Raw genomic sequence first — 17,483 nt, forward strand, 5'->3', positions numbered from 1 at the left:
GCTATATGCGTATGATATGGATACTCTTGCATATAGCTATTGGATTTTTCAAGTCAGTATTCACACAGCAGTTTCTGCTATTTCATGTATTCCCCTTACATAGTCACTGGTATGCATACCTTATCTCCTCATAGTGATGTTTTTTTAGGTTTTTGCACCCAGTTCGGACTTAGAATGGTGTTCCAAACGTTATTCCTAATTGTTAGTATTTTTTCGTTTGTGAACCCTCCCCAACCACACCTATTGCCAATCCATATCATACGCATATAGCCTGGGTCTCAGCTTCCCATACACGGTAGGTTTTTTAACTGCATGAGAGGACACACACAAGCTAGGGACCCCAACGTAGAGAAATACTTTGGCGTAGTGTTGGGGCTCTATTGCATTGATCAATTCAGTAGCTAAATTTCTCTTGATTCATATGTTCATGGCAGTAATGCAGATTCCATTTTTCACATATTCACTCTTGCATGTAGCTATTGAATTTTTCAAGTCAGTATTCACACAGCAGTTTCTGCTATTTCATGTATTCCCCTTACATAGTCACTGGTGTTACACACAACCATGAATGTCAATGGACACCCACATATACGAGTGACACGAAAGACAGTAAAAAAAGACACCTTTATTAATATTGATTAAAAAAGTTTAAAACAGACAAAAGGTACCGTGAACAGAGAGGGACACAGTCAGGAAAAGTTACCAAAGATTAATGGTTTTTCAGGTGACCAAAATTATACACCTACACCGGCATACCTGTTAGACTAAATGTTGAAAATTGCGATATCCTGCGCTGCTCATTGGTTATAGTAAATGACTACTAAATTGCTGTGCAGATGGAATTCCACCAACCTGCAGAGCATGTGTGTGAATGTTAATCAACAACCATGTGCAGAACACAGAGTGTAGCAATGAAGTATTCCACCTGCAGTGAAAATCCACTTACTGCCCCTCACCCATCCAGATCCACACATTGTCCGCGCATGGCATATACATGAATCATGCTAATATCAGTCACACCCCTAAGTGGGGCAACCTTCCAAGTTGGAACTATCTATGCGATATAGCGTTCACCAAAACAAGTAAGGTGAACAAAAGTACAGCTTAATGAAGCATAATACATGCCAGGCACATGCAACTGAGTAGATACCAAGAGGGGGAGGGGGAGTGGAAATGCAGGTAGACTTAAACAGGCAAGACGGTAAATGACAGGTACATTAAAAGTGCAAATAACGATTACATCACCTGAAAATATCCTGCCGCGGCCCTCACACTCCGACACGTGTTTCGCAGTTGCTTTCTCAAGGAGCGTGCCAGAGGTGAGGGGCAGGTTGGTTAAAAAGGCTGGAACAGCCAATGGAGATGAGCTTTAAGATCATGTGATCAGCTAAACGTAAATGAAACCACCTAAGGATGTGGCGCATGACAACTGTTACCACCACCGCTAATGGAATACGCTTCCCATATACCGCGATCACGTGCCCCGTGACGTCACGGCCCATGTGATAATGGAACCATGGAAACCACGGGACGCTTTCAGACGCGGTTTTGGAAGCGAGCGAGCAGTTCAGCAGGCATGCGCACTAGGTGGATTCACACACATAGAAACAAACAGGAAGTGTTCTAAATCTAAATGGGCTTTCAACAAACCACCTTATGTTACACGGGGTCCGTATATATTACAACATTATGAATAGCACACAGTCATGGCAAGGAATAAGAGCAAACACTGCATCAGTAAGCATGTTCTAAAAAACATAATGCAATTTTAGGAAGATATAAATTTTATAGGCAGCGTCCAACCATCCTCATCATGTCATAACATCACTATATCCATGGATACCCACGGAGGGCACTCGGCTACCTCCGCCACTTTGTAGTGCATACATAGATATGTAGGTATATAAATTTTATAGGCAGTGTTCAACCATCCTCGCCATGTTATAACATCCTTATCAGAAAATTGACAGAATTTATATCAAAAGACATTTATTGCTATATACAGTACAGATTACAAAGGACTCTCCCCGTTTGCCCACAAAAAGCATTCGACCACCTCCACCACTTTTTGGTGCATACTCAGATATATAGTAACACCATTACGTCCTATGAGACATAAGAGCCCAAATCAGTAGTTATAGTCCATAAAAACAGGATCCTCTTCATTTCTTTAGATGGACGCCATAGCCCATTGAACTCCAAGGCGCTGATGTAGAAGAATATGCTCCAAAAATAGACAGAAGCCAGACATAGGTAACCTAATGAACTAAAAAAACAGACAATTAAAATTACATAAAACACCCACCACATACACCTAACTAAAACCAGGTATAGCCATTGATACGCATCAAAAGGTCATAATGACAAAACCAAAAGCAGACCCAAATGCATTGAAAGGCCACCTAATCACCTTACAGGAACGCTGAGAATCCCATATTCTCGTTCAAACCATTGGGGGCCAGGGTTCCCAATCTATAAATCCATTTGCTTTCGACCTGGGCAAGAAGCCTGCCCAGGTCCCCCCCTCTTGTTCCCATAGAGATCATATCTATACCCTTGACTTTCAACATGGTAGGATTGCAAGAATGAAAGTTCTTAAAATGCCTAGGGATAGTTTTCAAAAGACTTACATCATCAATGCCTTTAGCCTTCTCTATGTCTAGACAATGCTCGCGAACCCTAATCTTTAACTCCCTCGTGGTCAGACCAATGTATACTTTTTTGCAAGGACATTCAGCCCTGTAAATGACCCCCCTTGATGAACACGTGATTCTTTGTCTGATCTCGAACTCACGAGATCCATCAAAGTTATGGAATCTTTTTGCCTTCACAAGGTTGGCACACACCTTGCATAGGCCACAAGGGAAGAAACCAAACAGCGGTTGACCAAGCGTGCTTACCCGAGATGGTTCATAGTGGCTGTGAACCAACATGTCTCTCAGATTTTTAGCACGCTTAGCCACCAAAGACGGCCGCGATGGGAGAATTGATCTTAAACTTGGATCCGTCATAAGGATATTCCAATGTTTATGAACAATCTTTTTCAACTCATCCCATCTACTGTTATAAGTTGTAATGAGACGCACCGTTGGTTCATTCTTGTTGCTGTCCTTTACAACATTAGAAAAGAGAAGGGAGTTTCTGGTCGATTTCATTGCCCTTTTAAACCCATGTCTGATGACTCTCCGACTATAACCTCTAGTCTCAAATCTATGTGCCAGTTCCTCCGAATGAGTCATGAAGCTGGCATCATCCGAACAAATCCTCCTTATTCTAAGGAACTGGCTACTGGGAATCCCCTGGATGGTACTTTTAGGGTGAGCAGAGGATGCCAACAACAATGAATTGGTAGCCGTAGTCTTACGATACACTTGTGTAGACAACAAGCCATTAGACGATGCAACAATCCTTAGATCTAAAAAATTTATGGTGCGCCCATATTCAAAGGTAAGTTTAATGTTCAAATCGTTCTGATTTAAACATTGCATAAATTCCTGGAGACCACTGAGATGACCCTCCCAGATGAACAGAACGTCATCAATATACCTGACCCAATTTTGGACCTGATGTGTACATAAGTTGTTGTCATCCACAAAAATTTGCCGCTCCCATGCCCCCAAGAAAAGATTGGCATAGGAGGGCGCACAGCAAGCCCCCATGGCAGTTCCCTGCGTCTGTAAAAAAATCATACCGTTAAACGTAAAAATATTATGCGTCAAAATAAATTCTAACAAAATGAGTATTAAATCAACCGTTGGTCGCGAGATGTTACTAGCCTTCAGGTACCATGAAACCGCCCTGAGACCATCCTGGTGTCTAATGGAAGTATATAGAGACTCTATATCTGCCGACACCAACAGCATGTTATCTTCAAGGTGAATACCATCTAATCGTCTCAGGGCGGCAGTGGTATCCTGAATATAAGATGGTAATTCACAGACCAACGGTTTCAAATAAAAATCAATAACCTGACAGACCAATTCTATCAGGCTACCATTGCCCGATATAATGGGTCTGCCAGGGGGGTTTGCTGGGTCCTTGTGTATTTTTGGGATCAGGTAAAGTGCTAGGAGTCGTGGATGAAGTCCCTTTATAGTATCCAGGAATTTTTTCGGTATTATGCCCTTATCATATGCTTGCTCCAAAATCAAAATCTCAGACTTCTTAGGGCTCTCAGGTGGGCCCTGTAACATGCAGTGGGGAGGGATGGCAGTCATTTATAGCTTTCTTCGTCCCCTATGTCATTAGTGTGAAAGTTGGAATGCGTACTCCATAACACTTTACAGTACTATTGCCAATGTGGCTATTTGAGTGTTGGCCTGACCCACCCCCTCCACCAACACCACTGGCTCCAGCGGCCCTCTATTCAAATTCTATTAACATTTTTCAGTAATGTCTGTTTTATGGACAAATAAACGCCACGCTGGGACATCGAAGCTGATGTCAATGATGATGATTGCATCTGGCCAAAATCAGGTTGGCAGAAGGAGGCATCATCGCCTGCTTCCTAGACCGCAGTTTGTAAAGCATGCAGCACTGTGGAAGTGACAGTTCTTCACTCTGGAACTCAGGCTTTATTCCACTAGCTAACACCGAGGATTTAAAATAATTCAGTTTCCCCAGGGGGGAAAGGTTCAGACACTATGGAGCACAGCATCAGAAGGTACTCCCAACAGCTATTATTTTTTTTTTTTAAATTGGAAGGATTTGCAACAGTGCATAACATGCCAAGGAGTTAAAAAAAAATTCTGATTCCGCAGGGGGGCTATGTGTAACACACCGTGGAGCACAACATCAATAATAGATAGAAGAAAAAAATATCTGTGGTGGGTGCACGGAAAAAAGCCTTTAGCATATATATTGAAGCAAGAAACTCCAGTACTCCGCTATTATAGCAGTCCAGAAATCAGCACACACCTGATCCTGCACGGAACATCTAATGCAATGGTTTCAATTGTAGAAAGAAGAAAAAAATCCAGCGGATCACAGGCTTTTTTATATAAAATGAACTTACGTCTTTATTGCTTCATTTAAAAAGTTTCCACAACGCAGGTGGGATCCACAGACAAGGTATCTATATCATCAGTTTATCCAACATGTTTCGACCCAGAGAGTGGTCATATAGTCTTATTCATGGATGTTTTAGAGTAGGTACTGATACCTCTATATAGCTTACTAGAACTCCCATCATGCAAGTGGTTTCTAATTAGGATAATTATCCTACACATGTAACAAAGACTTGTGCACAGATAGGAAATTCTAGTGCTATAATTCACAGATACATAAAACACATAAAAAAACAATATTATTCATATTGTCATAAACATTAAAACCATTTTTACATGAATAATTTAATTATAATGGACAATCATGTCCTGCCTTATATTCATACCATGTGGAATGCGAGTATTTAACTTAAATATCCAAAAGGATTCTCTATTTAGAACTTTACGTTGGAAGTCTCCCCCTCTGGCCATTTGTTGAACTTTTTCTATCGCTCTAAATTTAAGACCAGAGGTATTACCGCCATGCCACAAAGTAAAATGCCTAGAGACCGCTGAAGAACCGCATAAGTGTGTTTTACCTATATCTGAGATATGGCGTCTGATGCGGTTCTTCAGCGGTCCGACCGTACAGCCTACATACTGTTTAAGGCATATTGTGCAGTCAATTAAATATATTACACCTTCGGTTGTACAATTTAAATGTCTCTGAATTTTATATTGTATTCCTGTTGAAAAAGAGGTAAATGTATCTCCCCTATCCACAAAATTGCAAACTTTACAAAGAATATGGCCACATTTGTAAAAACCTTTATATAATAGCCATGTGCATTCATTATTTATTGTTTTTCGTGAAAAAAAACTTGGAGATAAAATATTAGCCAAAGTTACTGCTCTTTTAGATACAAACCTAATTGACTGTGTATTTATTAATTTAGAAAAAGTAGAATTCTGATGAAGAATTGGCAAATACTATTTTATTATCTGAGTGATTCTAAAAAATTGCGGACTATATCTAGTTGAGAAGGTCACTGCTACATTATTAAACTGACTGCCTGTATACTTTTGATTCCTTTTATTTTTATTTTTCAATAATTCCTGTAGCTATTTTATCCACTCTGTCTATAGCTCTAATGAGTGTCCAATCTGGATATCCACTTTCATATAGCCATTTCCATACCATATTTTTTTCTTTTTCAAATTTATACAGATTGCTACAGTTACGTTTGGTTCGTATCATCTCTCCTATTGGAATATTATTTTTTATATGGTGAGGATGACATGAGCTTGCATGCAGAATATCATTATTATTGGAAGGTTTTCTATACGGACTTATTTCAATAGACCCATTTTCTATGTGTCCAGTGAAAATAACATCCAAAAAACATATTTCTTTTTTTGTAGATTATATCTAAATTTTAGATTAAATTGATTTTTATTGATGTATTCTATAAACTGGTTACAAGAACAGGAATCTCCATCCCAAATAATAACTATATCATCTATATAGCGTCCATAAAGGATTATATTATTTTTAAAAGGATTATCAATATTAATGATGTTCTGCTCTTCCCAAATAGCAGCCACTATATTTGCTAATGAGGGGGACAATTTCCCCCCCATGCTAACGCCCAGTTTCTGTATACAAAATTTATCATCAAAAAGAAAATAGTTATGCGTTAGTAAATATTTTATAGATAGAAACAAGAACTCGTTAATTTGAATGGTATACGGGTTATATTTTTCAGCGGTCTCTAGGCATTTTACTTTGTGTCATGGCGGTAATACCACTGGTCTTAAATTTAGAGCGATAAAAAAAGTTCAACAAATGGCCAGAGGGGGAGACTTCCAACGTAAAGTTCTAAATAGAGAATCCTTTTGGATATTTAAGTTAAATATTCGCATTCCACATGGTATGAATATAAGGTAGGACATGATTGTCCATTATAATTAAATTATTCATGTAAAAATGGTTTTAATGTTTATGACAATATGAATAATATTGTTTGTGTTTTATGTATCTGTGAATTATAGCACTAGAATTTCCTATCTGTGCACAAGTCTTTGTTAAATGTGTGGGATGATTATCCTAATTAGAAACCACTTGCATGATGGGAGTTCTAGTAAGCTATATAGAGGTATCAGTACCTACTCTAAAACATCCATGAATAAGACTATATGACCACTCTCTGGGTCGAAACATGTTGGATAAACTGATGATATAGATACCTTGTCTGTGGATCCTACCTGCGCTGTGGAAATTTTTTTTAAATGAAGCAATAAAGACGTAAGTTCCTTGTACTAAAAAGCCTGTGATCCGCTGGATTTTTTTTCTTCTTTCTACAATTGAAACCATTGCCTTGGACATTCCGTGCAGGATCAGGTGTGTGCTGATTTCTGGACTGCTGTAATAGCGGAGTGCTGGAGTTTCTTATTTCAATATATTAGTTTGGAAAATTATAAATCTCTTTCTTTAAAGTCATGACTTAAGCTCCAGAGCTGAATTCAAAATTCTGCCAGATCCTGAACAGTTATATATAACACACCTGTCACTTGATGTAAATATGCAACTTCTTTACCTGCTGTTAAAGCCGCCGTTCTCCTGAATCCGGCGATGTTTTTCCCTTGTTCCCAGCCCTCTCCGTTCCGGAGATATGGCCTCTTCATTGCTATATGTACTTCTAGTCTTTTTCATACAAGTGGGTGTGGTGATCGAGGAGACGCCCACAGAAGAGCAGAGGACCACGCCATGAGGATCAAAAGACTAGAAGAGGAGACCATATCTTAGGAACATAGAGGAGCAGGAACTAAAGAAAAATAATGCTGGATTCAGGAGAACAGCGGCATTTACACCATGTAGAAAAAAATTACATATAAATGAAAAGTGACAAGTTCAATTTAAAGTAGTGTTAGTTCTTAGCTTGCAGCGAAGTGAAGATAAACTGAAGTAAAGATGACAAATCATAGTATTTTCACTTTTGGGAAAGTCCTACTAAAAGTGGGGTTTTACCATCACTCTAGGGGTCCTAGCCTTACACTGAAATGCTCATAATCAAATATTTTATCTTGGTATCAAATACGTAATAGACCCTGATGATAAGTGAATGGCTCCACAGTGATGGGTTCACCTCAAAGTTTGATCAGATCCCAGGCTCATGGGCCCGGGTGTCACACTAGGTACGGGAAGTACCAAGCGAATGGTGAAAGGGAAGGGAAACCCTGTGTCTAGGGAGGGAGGAGATGGTGACCCCTGACCAAGCCTACCACTGGTCTCCAAGTTCCCTCACCACCCTAGATAGGATCCGCACCTATGCGCTGAGCAGGATACCTGACTCTAGGCTGACCCTGTATCTGGGCCCTAGGTAGGGAGCGGGTGGGATGAGGTCTTTCAACCCCACTAGGCGCTAAAGAAAACACAGGAATACCAAATAAGGTAAAAACCACAAACTACTTATCTGTAGACGACTCAGTAAGACATTCAGTAAAGAGCAGCAATGATCCTACAGATCACTGCCAGCCGCCTGCTTGCATCCAGAGCTTGTGAAGGAACTGAATATCACCAGCACAAGTCCAGGGAAAATTTGAGTATGTAAATCCAAGGGGAAATACAGATGATTAGCAGCTGAAGGGAAGAGGAGATCCGCAGGGTCCTAAAGGGAAAAGGATAAAAACCCAGCAAAGGGGATGCCTAGTACACTGAATACGGACAGACAGCATAATAGCAAATCGGAGAGCATTTTGCACAGCCAAACGCTCTAACCTTCTATTGACGGACACCACAGGACTGTCTGCCACTCGTGACACTGGGCCATTGCTTTGTTCCTCTGATCGTTCAAGTATGAGATCTCTTTTACTCATGGTGAGTTGTGAGATGAAGTAAGCCAGGATAACCATGACCAAACCTTGACGAGAAGTCCCAGCTCACTGGAGATGCAAACAATCGATGGAAACTCCCAAAAAATCATAAAGACCCCAAATATTTAGTTTTCTCATGAGGCCACGTACACCCACACAACAGATTTTTTTTTTTTTTTTTACTTTCCCTATGACACGAAAATGAAAAAAGAAAAAGTTTACCGTTTTTTTTAACTACAGATCCTAGGCAAAACTGTGTCACCATGGTAACAGACCACAATTAGACCCTGAGCAGTCTGACCCCACAGACTTATTTCTATCATTGACTGTTTATTATCATCACTACAGGATTGGACTATTCAGGGTTTAACAATCCGTTACTATTAAAATGTAAAAAGTCAATGTTTACATATGGGAATACCCAGAAGATTCATACACCCCATACATCATAGTGGGGGACATTACCTTATTAAGCCCCTCACTCTGAAAATTCCGCTTTTGCATACTGATGCTGGTCTGAAAGACACAAAGGAAATCAGATGAGCCGGTTACATCACTCTTGTTGTTATAGAATTTTTATTTGAGATTGCTTGCTCGTCAGTTCAAGGTACACAATTTGAAGGGGGAAGGGGTTGTAAATAAATGTGTTTTTCCTAGTTGGCCTCCATGGACCTTAATGTAATCAGGCTTGAAGTAGGATTCATTGTCTGGGGGGCTTGCGTGTCTATTGTTCCCTTGCAAGGGGCCTCCCTAATACACAATCCTGCAAACTGGCCAGAGACTGTCCTCCTTCATACTTGAAGGTACAGGAAAAACAAATGTCTAAGGGGGCAGGTATGAGCACTTCTGCCCATCAATTGGTCTGAACCCAGGAGAGGGAGGACAATAAGCCACACGTTTGGTCAGTGAGTTGGTGCTGTGAAGTAAAGGGAGAAGATCCGTTTCTGCAGCCGGGTCCTGGTGCCTATGAATGGACTGTAGAGATTGGTGCTGGATACACATGTTACGGTTGTGATATCCATCATCTGGATTTGAGAAACTACCCTACGTTGCATTTTTCATGCTTTTTCCTTGCTTGTTTTAATTAATAAAAGCAAATAAAATCATCCCAGCAAAGTCTATGAGAATCCTGACTTGCTGTGCACATGTTGCTTCTTATTTCCTTGCCGTTTTTGATGCTGAAAAAAGAAGCAGCATGTCAATTGTTTCTGCGTTTTTTCCTACTTTTTATCACCAATTGACTTCAATGGAGTCAGTGAAAAATGTAGGAAAAAACGCATGCTTTTTTGTGCGTTTTTGTGTGCTTTTTTGACGCCACTGCGGTTCCCTACAGCCATTTCCTCTTCTCCCGGTCTTTACTGTAGGACCTTGTTCCAGGGAAGTCCGGTAAAGTCACAAGGTGAATCGAGTTCATGCCAGCGTATCACTGGGATTTCCTGCAAATCCAATGGCATGAACTTGGGTCACCATGTGATGTCACCAGGGTCCCTGCATCTAGTCCACAGAGCCAGTGTTAGCAGACATTTTCTCATCTTGCGGTCTTTACGGCGGGACTTTGCTTCAGGGAACTCCGTTGACATAGGTAGCCTGGTCTGTGAGGCGATCCATACCTCGGTAACCCGGGGTCATCATGGTGACAACCCAGGGTTACCATGGCAGCGATTGGGTTCCTGTGATCGCATTACAGGGACCTGATCGCCAGGGAGAGTTAAGCGATTCCTCTCCCTGCCTCCTGAATGCTGCGATCATACTGCTGTGAGCGGCGCAGGCATTGCTCCTGGCAGCGAGAGTCGGGTCCCAGCTGTAAAATCACTCGGAGACCTGGCGGCGATCGCGAGTGCCTGAACCCCTGCAGTCGCTATGACTAAATAACGCATGGAAAAAAGCATGTGAAAAAACGTGCAAATGCAATAAAAAGAGTGTTTTTTTTCAGCTACTTTTTTCCTGCCAAAACATGTGTTTTTCTGTGCAGATTTTGTGCAGTAATTTGGTGTATAAATTTCAGCACCAAATCTGCATCTCCTGCCAAACTAATGGCAAGCGTTATGTCAGGGACTCTCAGCCATCACCAATGTCACCATATAATTGGAGGTCCTAGGTTTTGCCCAATGTGCGGTCTTCTGCAAATTACCATACTTATTTTGTAATTTGCATCTTTTTTGCATTTTTTGAGAGATTTGTTGACAATTTACTACTTTTGTGGCATTGGTCACATCCAAAATGAGCATCAACTGCCAGAGAAAGCGCACTGGCATCTGAATAGGACCTTGATGGATGGGAGCCATTTTGGCGGCACCTGTGGGTCACCGATATTTCTGTGCCGCTGTATCCCTCACATCAGTAAGGTAATATGTCGGGGACTGTCTCAGTCATCACCGATATCACCACATAACAAGAGGCGGGATGTTTTTGCCCAATTTGGAACACGTTTTTGCAATTTTTGATTTTTTTTCGCCAGTATGGGTGACCCTTAAGAGCTTCTGCTACAGGAGCAAAAGAGGGTTACAAAATGAGTGTGCCCGACTCCAATGGACGGCGGGGTGAGGTGACGACTTCTAGAAGAAGCGATGGCTATGGCAGCTGTGACGGGTCGGAGGCCTGTGTGTGTGACGTTCATAAGATATAAGGTAAACAAGAGAGGGGGTTTGGAGGGGCCCAGCTCCAGCGGGATAGTTCTGAATTTGGGGTGCAGTGGTCTCTGGGGTTGGTCCCGACTCTGTGTGCGCCCTTACGATATCATGGTGGAGCAGGTCTCTCCTCTTTCCATCTATAATAGAGAATATGGAGGAAGGTACCATGGCAACCGATCAGATTTCAACTGCCTTAACTACAGGGCTGGTGAGAAAGTGAAAGCAGTGAGGTGATTGGTCGCTGAGGATAACGTGTTCACTGACCATCTGCGCTGGTTTGTTTACAAGACGACCAATGGACCCTAGATACCACTCAGATTCCCATAGCAACCAGTAAAGCCTGCTTTACACGCTACAATATATCTTACAATGTGTCGGCAGGGTCAGAGTCGTCACCGCCGCCCGCCTGGACCCCCCCGCCCGACTGTGCCTAGCCGGCCGCCCGTCCCCGCTCGACGCCCCACGCGTGGGCCCTCGCAGGCCCAGCACGGAGGACGGGGAGCGGGCGGCTGAGGGCAGGCCGGAGGTCGCGTGGAGGGAGCGGACGGGCCCGACCGGCCCAGCCCTTAGAGCCAATCCTTATCCCGAAGTTACAGATCTGACTTGCCGACTTCCCTTACCTACATTGTTCCAACATGCCAGAGGTTCTTCACCTTGGAGACCTGCTGCGGATATGGGTACGGCCCAGGGCGAGATTTACACCAACTCCCCCGGATTTTCAAGGGCCAGCGAGAGCTCACCAGACGCCGCCGGAACCGCGACGCTTTCCAAGGCTTGGACCCCTCTCTCGGGGCGAACCCGTTCCAGGGCGCCCTGCCTCTCACAAAGGAAAGAGAACTCTTCCCGGGGCTCCCGCCGGCTTCTCCGGGATCGTTTGTGTTGCTGCTCTGGGCGCCCATGCCACCCCCTCCCCCTTTGTTTCGGGGGGAGGGGGAAGGCGGCGGGGCGCCCGTCTCCGCCGCTCTGGGTTGAGGGATCTGAACCAGACTCCCTTTCGATCGGCCGAGGGCGACGGAGGCCATCGCCCGTCCCTTCGGAACGGCGCTCGCCGATCGCTTAGGACCGACTGACCCATGTTCAACTGCAGTTCACATGGAACCCTTCTCCACTTCGGCCTTCAAAGTTCTCATTTGAATATTTGCTACTACCACCAAGATCTGCACCCGCGGCGGCTCCGTCCGGGCCCTCGCCCGGGACTTCAGTGCTCACCGCAACGGCCCTCCTACTCGTCGCAGCCTAGCCTCCTCGGGCGTCGACTGCCGGCGACGGCCGGGTATGGGCCCGACGCTCCAGCGCCATCCATTTTCAGGGCTAGTTGATTCGGCAGGTGAGCTGTTACACACTCCTTAGCGGATTCCGACTTCCATGGCCACCGTCCTACTGTCTATATCAACCAACACCTTTTCTGGAGTCTGATGAGCGTCGGCATCGGGCGCCTTAACCCGGCGTTCGGTTCATCCTGAATCGCCAGTTCTGCTTACCAAAAGTGGCCCACTGGGCGCGCGCATTCCACGCCCGGCTCCAGGCCAGTGAGCCGGGCTTCTTATCCATTTAAAGTTTGAGAATAGGTTGAGATCGTTTCGGCCCCAAGACCTCTAATCATTCGCTTTACCGGATAAAACTGGGTCTCTGGAGTGTGCCAGCTATCCTGAGGGAAACTTCGGAGGGAACCAGCTACTAGATGGTTCGATTAGTCTTTTGCCCCTATACCCAGGTTAGACGACCGATTTGCACGTCAGGACCGCTGCGGAACTCCACCAGAGTTTCCTCTGGCTTCGTCCTGCCCGGGCATAGTTCACCATCTTTCGGGTCCTATCGCGCGCGCTCGTGCTCCACCTCCCCGACGGAGCGGGCGAAGCGGGCTGGTGGTGCGCCCGCCTTAGTAAACCCCCGGAGCGAGCGGCGGGATCCCACCTCGGCCGGGGCGCCCCGGCCTTCACCTTCATTGCGCCACGGGGTTTCGCGTCGAGCCCTCGGACTCGCGAGTGCGTTAGACTCCTTGGTCCGTGTTTCAAGACAGGCCGGGTGGGTCGCCGACATCGCCGCGGACACCTGGCGACCGCCTCCCCCCCTAAGGGGGGGAGTCGGCAAGCCCTCCTGCAGCGACGGCACGGCGCCGGGAGCGGGGGGCCCCCTTCCTCCGTCGCCGAGCCCCGCTTCCCCCCCGCGGAACCACTGCCTCCGACCGACAGCCTCCCCCCAGAGAGGGAGACGCGCCGTCCGGGCGACGGGGGGATGGGGAGGGCAGAGCGGTTCCGGAAGAGGTCGCCGAGGCGGTCGTCTCCCTCAGCCCCGGGCGACTACTTCTGCCGAGAGGGGGATGTAACGCCGGGAGGGCGTGAGCCCCGTGCCCGAGAGCACAAGCGCAACCGCTCGGCCACCTTCCGCCCCTGAGGCCTTCACAGCCGACCCGGAGCCGGTCGCGGTGCACCGTCGCGGAGGAAATGCACTCTGCGGGGACCGGAGCCGCCCGGGCCTAGTCCGCCCCCTTCGCCTGTGGCCGGCGGCACCCACCCCGCCCCCCCGAGAGGGGACGGGTGAAGGTGGCCCGCCAGGCGAGCCGGGGTGGGAAGTAGCGCGGGAACCCGGGACAGCCGACCAGAGCCCGCCTGGCTGAATCCTCCGGGCGGACCGCACGGACCCCACCCGTTTACGTCTTAGTGGTTTCACGCCCTCTTGAACTCTCTCTTCAATGTTCTTTTCAACTTTCCCTCACGGTACTTGTCCGCTATCGGTCTCGCGCCGGTATTTAGCCTTAGATGGAGTTTACCACCCGCTTTGGGCTGCATTCATAACCCGACTCCGGGGAAACCTGGTCCCGCCGTGCCAGGGGCCGCTACCGGCCTACCACCGTCCGCGGGCTAGGGCCAGTATTAGAAGGACTCGGGCTCTTGAGCGACGCCGGCGTGGTCCGGTCTCCCGTACGCCACATTTCCCGCCGGGCAGACGGGGATTCGGCGCTGGGCTCTTCCCTCTTCACTCGCCGTTACTGAGGGAATCCTGGTTAGTTTCTTTTCCTCCGCTTAGTAATATGCTTAAATTCAGCGGGTCGCCACGTCTGATCTGAGGTCTTTAGTCGAGTCAGAGTCCCGGAGATGGCGGAGGCCGGGCGGGAAAGAGAAACGACGCGTCACGTCGGGCGGTCGTTTTCTATCCCTTCAGCCTCTTTTCTCCACGGATCACGCCGTTCCGCCCTCGCCGTCTTACGGGGGGGAGTGACCGGAGGCAGCCCTGTGTTGCCACAGACAGCCTCGCCGCGCTCTCCCGATTCCCGGGGCGGGGGCAGGTCTGGCTTTAGCGGGACGCAAGGAGACGGGGGAGAGGTCTGGGACCCCCCTTCCTCTTCCTTCTGAATCCCAGCAGCGCCGCGGAGGCGATCGACGGAGGGGCGACCCTCATACAGGCGTAGCCCCGGGAGCAACCCGGGGCCGCAAGGTGCGTTCGAAGTGTCGATGATCAATGTGTCCTGCAATTCACACTAATTCTCGCAGCTAGCTGCGTTCTTCATCGACACACGAGCCGAGTGATCCACCGTTAAGAGTCTCGCTTGTTTTTTTTTTCTCTGGATAACGTTGGTCGGCCGCAAAGGCGTAAAAAAACAGACATGGGACGGGGGGTGTTCCGCTCAGGAAGGGGGCTCTGTTGTCCCGGGCGCTCGGCCTCCGCCGTCCCTACCTCTGACGGGGAGGGTAACAGAGAAGGGCTCGAGGCTTCTCGACCTACCGCCCGGTCCCGACCCCGGAGCGGGGTGCGGGCTCACGCGGGCGAGCGGTACCCGGGACGGACTTCAACGCGCAGGTTGTTTCGTTTCCTGCGGCGGGTGGGCGACGGGAGGGAAGGGACCCCCTCCGCGTGCCGTCCCCTGCCGCGCAGGGAGCGCCAGCGGGGCGGAAGTCGGGTTCCCTCCGCTCCCGCATCAGGGGACGAGAGGAGAACCGTGAGCTTCCGGCCCCACACCTCCTTGGAGTGGGGGGTCGCTGGGCGAGACGGTGCGGGCCGCTCCTCGCTCTCTCGTTAATGATCCTTCTGCAGGTTCACCTATGGAAACCTTGTTACGACTTTTACGGAGGACCGTCCCGACGCCACGCCCGGGACCCCGGCTTGGTTTTGGTCTGATAAATGCACGCATCTCTGGCGGTCAGTGCTCGTTTATACGTATTAGCTATAGAATTACCACAGTTGTCCGAGTCAATGGTTTGGAGCGATCAAAGGAACCATAACTGATTTTAATGAGCCATTCGCAGTTTCACTGTACCGTCCGTGTGTACTTTACACATGCTTAATCTTTGAGACAAGCATATGCTACTGGCAGTATCAACCAGGTAGCCCGTCGGCGACCGAGCGATGCTCCAGAGAGGCGAAGAGGTGGACGCGTCGAGGTCGGGGAGACGACAGAGAGAGGGAGACGCGGGGGAGCACCCAGAAAATGCGCGGTGGGTTCGGGGAGGTGGCAAGGAGGACGCGAGGTCGGCGGAAGGCCGACCCGCTCAGCAGAGGGAGGGCACCGCAGAAGGGAGCCCATACGGAAAAGCCGCACGGACGACCAGAAGCCCCCGGGGCGGAACGTGAAGGCGAGGAGACTGTCCTCAGGGGGACGCCACGGGCAACACCCCACCAAAAGCCCGCCGCTCCCGGGGCGACCCGCGAGGGTGCCGCTTGGGGAACGGGCGGGGCTGAGGCAATGACGACCTGGTGCGGCTCCTCCATCTGGCTTAGTCCCACCTCCACACGCGCAAGGGGTCGTCGGTCCACAGGCAGGCCCGGAGCGGAAGGGCATCCGGAAGCCACCCGGCGAGACGCAGAAGCGAGGAGACTGGCCACCGGGGTCGCCTGATGCGGCTCCTCCATCTGGCTTAGTCCCGTCTCCGCCGCGGGGGTCCTCAACCCGACCTGCGTAAGGGCGCGGGGTTGACGGGAGAGGGGGCTGGCTTTCAGGGTCCACCGCGACCAGGCGACTCAGAGGTCTCCCAGATGCTTGGCCTGGCCGTGTCGGCGTCGCCCTACCAGCTGCCGACGGGATGGGGAAGGGGGCGCGGAGCGCGAGGGGGCCTCCCCTTTTTCCTCCGTCATGGGTTTCTCGCGCCATCTCTCCCTTTTATTTTTAAACCAGCTTTCTCTGTCGGACCCTCGGTTCCCTTCTCGTTCCGACTCTCGCTTCTGCCCCTTTTCCGAGCCGCCTCGGGGAGGACGTTCAGGTAGCGTGGAAGGTGTACGTGTCGCGGGCGGGGAGGAGGGTGTCAGCACACCGCGCTCACCCCTTCTGCTCGGGTCCGGCTGCTCAGTGGTGGCTCGAGCCGTGGGCCGGATCCCGGGGGTTTCTCGAGCGGCGCTCCTCGCCCGTGAGTGAAACGGGGGTTTGGGGTGTTGGGATAATGTCCGTGACGCCACCCACGGTTGTGGTGATTGGTAGCACCACCGCTGCTTAATACGGGGATCCCGGGGATGGTGATGTGGAGCAGCCAGGTGTTGTGTTGCCCCTCCGTGGGTAGGGGTTGGTGATCCCGGGGCCCGGTGATGGCTTGTGAGGTGCAGGGCCTGGTGGGCGCAGGGACGCGGGGGCAGCGCTGTGCCTTGCGGCACGGTGGTACTCACTCAGCCTGAGACACGGACACAGTTTGTACGGTAAACCAAACGGCTGGTAGGACGGTCCCACAGACGGCTGCTTTGCTTCCCAGATAGGTGACGGTGATGTCCCTTTTCCTTGCACCTGTATGTACGGTTGGTTGCGATGGGTCCCCACCGGTAACCCGCTCCCCGGCTTCAAGCTGGGCCGGAAGAGCACTACACTTTGCCCGCAGGCGCTGGCCCTCGGAGACTGGTGCCCTGGCGGTGGCGGTGTCTCCGTTGTACGGGTTGGGCTGTTGCCTTCTGTCGGGTCTTGGTTGTTGGGAGAGCTACGTCCCCGTCACTGACGGATTCGGCAAATTTGGCGACTCCTAGCCTTGCCGGGGTCCGAGAGGCCCCTGCCCTGGTGCTGAGTGTCCTTCGGAACACT

The 17,483-nt window shown here is 48.7% G+C and overlaps 1 long non-coding RNA gene and 1 other non-coding gene across 2 annotated transcripts in view; both read right to left on the bottom strand.

Annotated features, from left to right (window-relative positions):
• Positions 1-687: 687 nt before the first annotated feature.
• LOC142260691 (uncharacterized) overlaps positions 688-17,483 on the bottom strand; it is a 69,771-nt gene continuing 52,975 nt past the window's right edge. The window contains exons 4-5 of the long non-coding RNA XR_012728682.1: positions 9,324-9,374; positions 688-2,266 (exon numbers count right to left, since the gene is read on the bottom strand). This is a non-coding gene — a long non-coding RNA (uncharacterized LOC142260691). The remainder of the gene's footprint in view (positions 2,267-9,323; positions 9,375-17,483) is intronic.
• Positions 14,878-15,031, bottom strand: LOC142260694 (5.8S ribosomal RNA). The gene has a single exon (XR_012728685.1). It is a non-coding gene; the product is annotated as a 5.8S ribosomal RNA (ribosomal RNA).

This window comes from Anomaloglossus baeobatrachus, unplaced genomic scaffold, assembly GCF_048569485.1.
Source record: "Anomaloglossus baeobatrachus isolate aAnoBae1 unplaced genomic scaffold, aAnoBae1.hap1 Scaffold_165, whole genome shotgun sequence".
NCBI lineage: Eukaryota > Metazoa > Chordata > Amphibia > Anura > Aromobatidae > Anomaloglossus > Anomaloglossus baeobatrachus.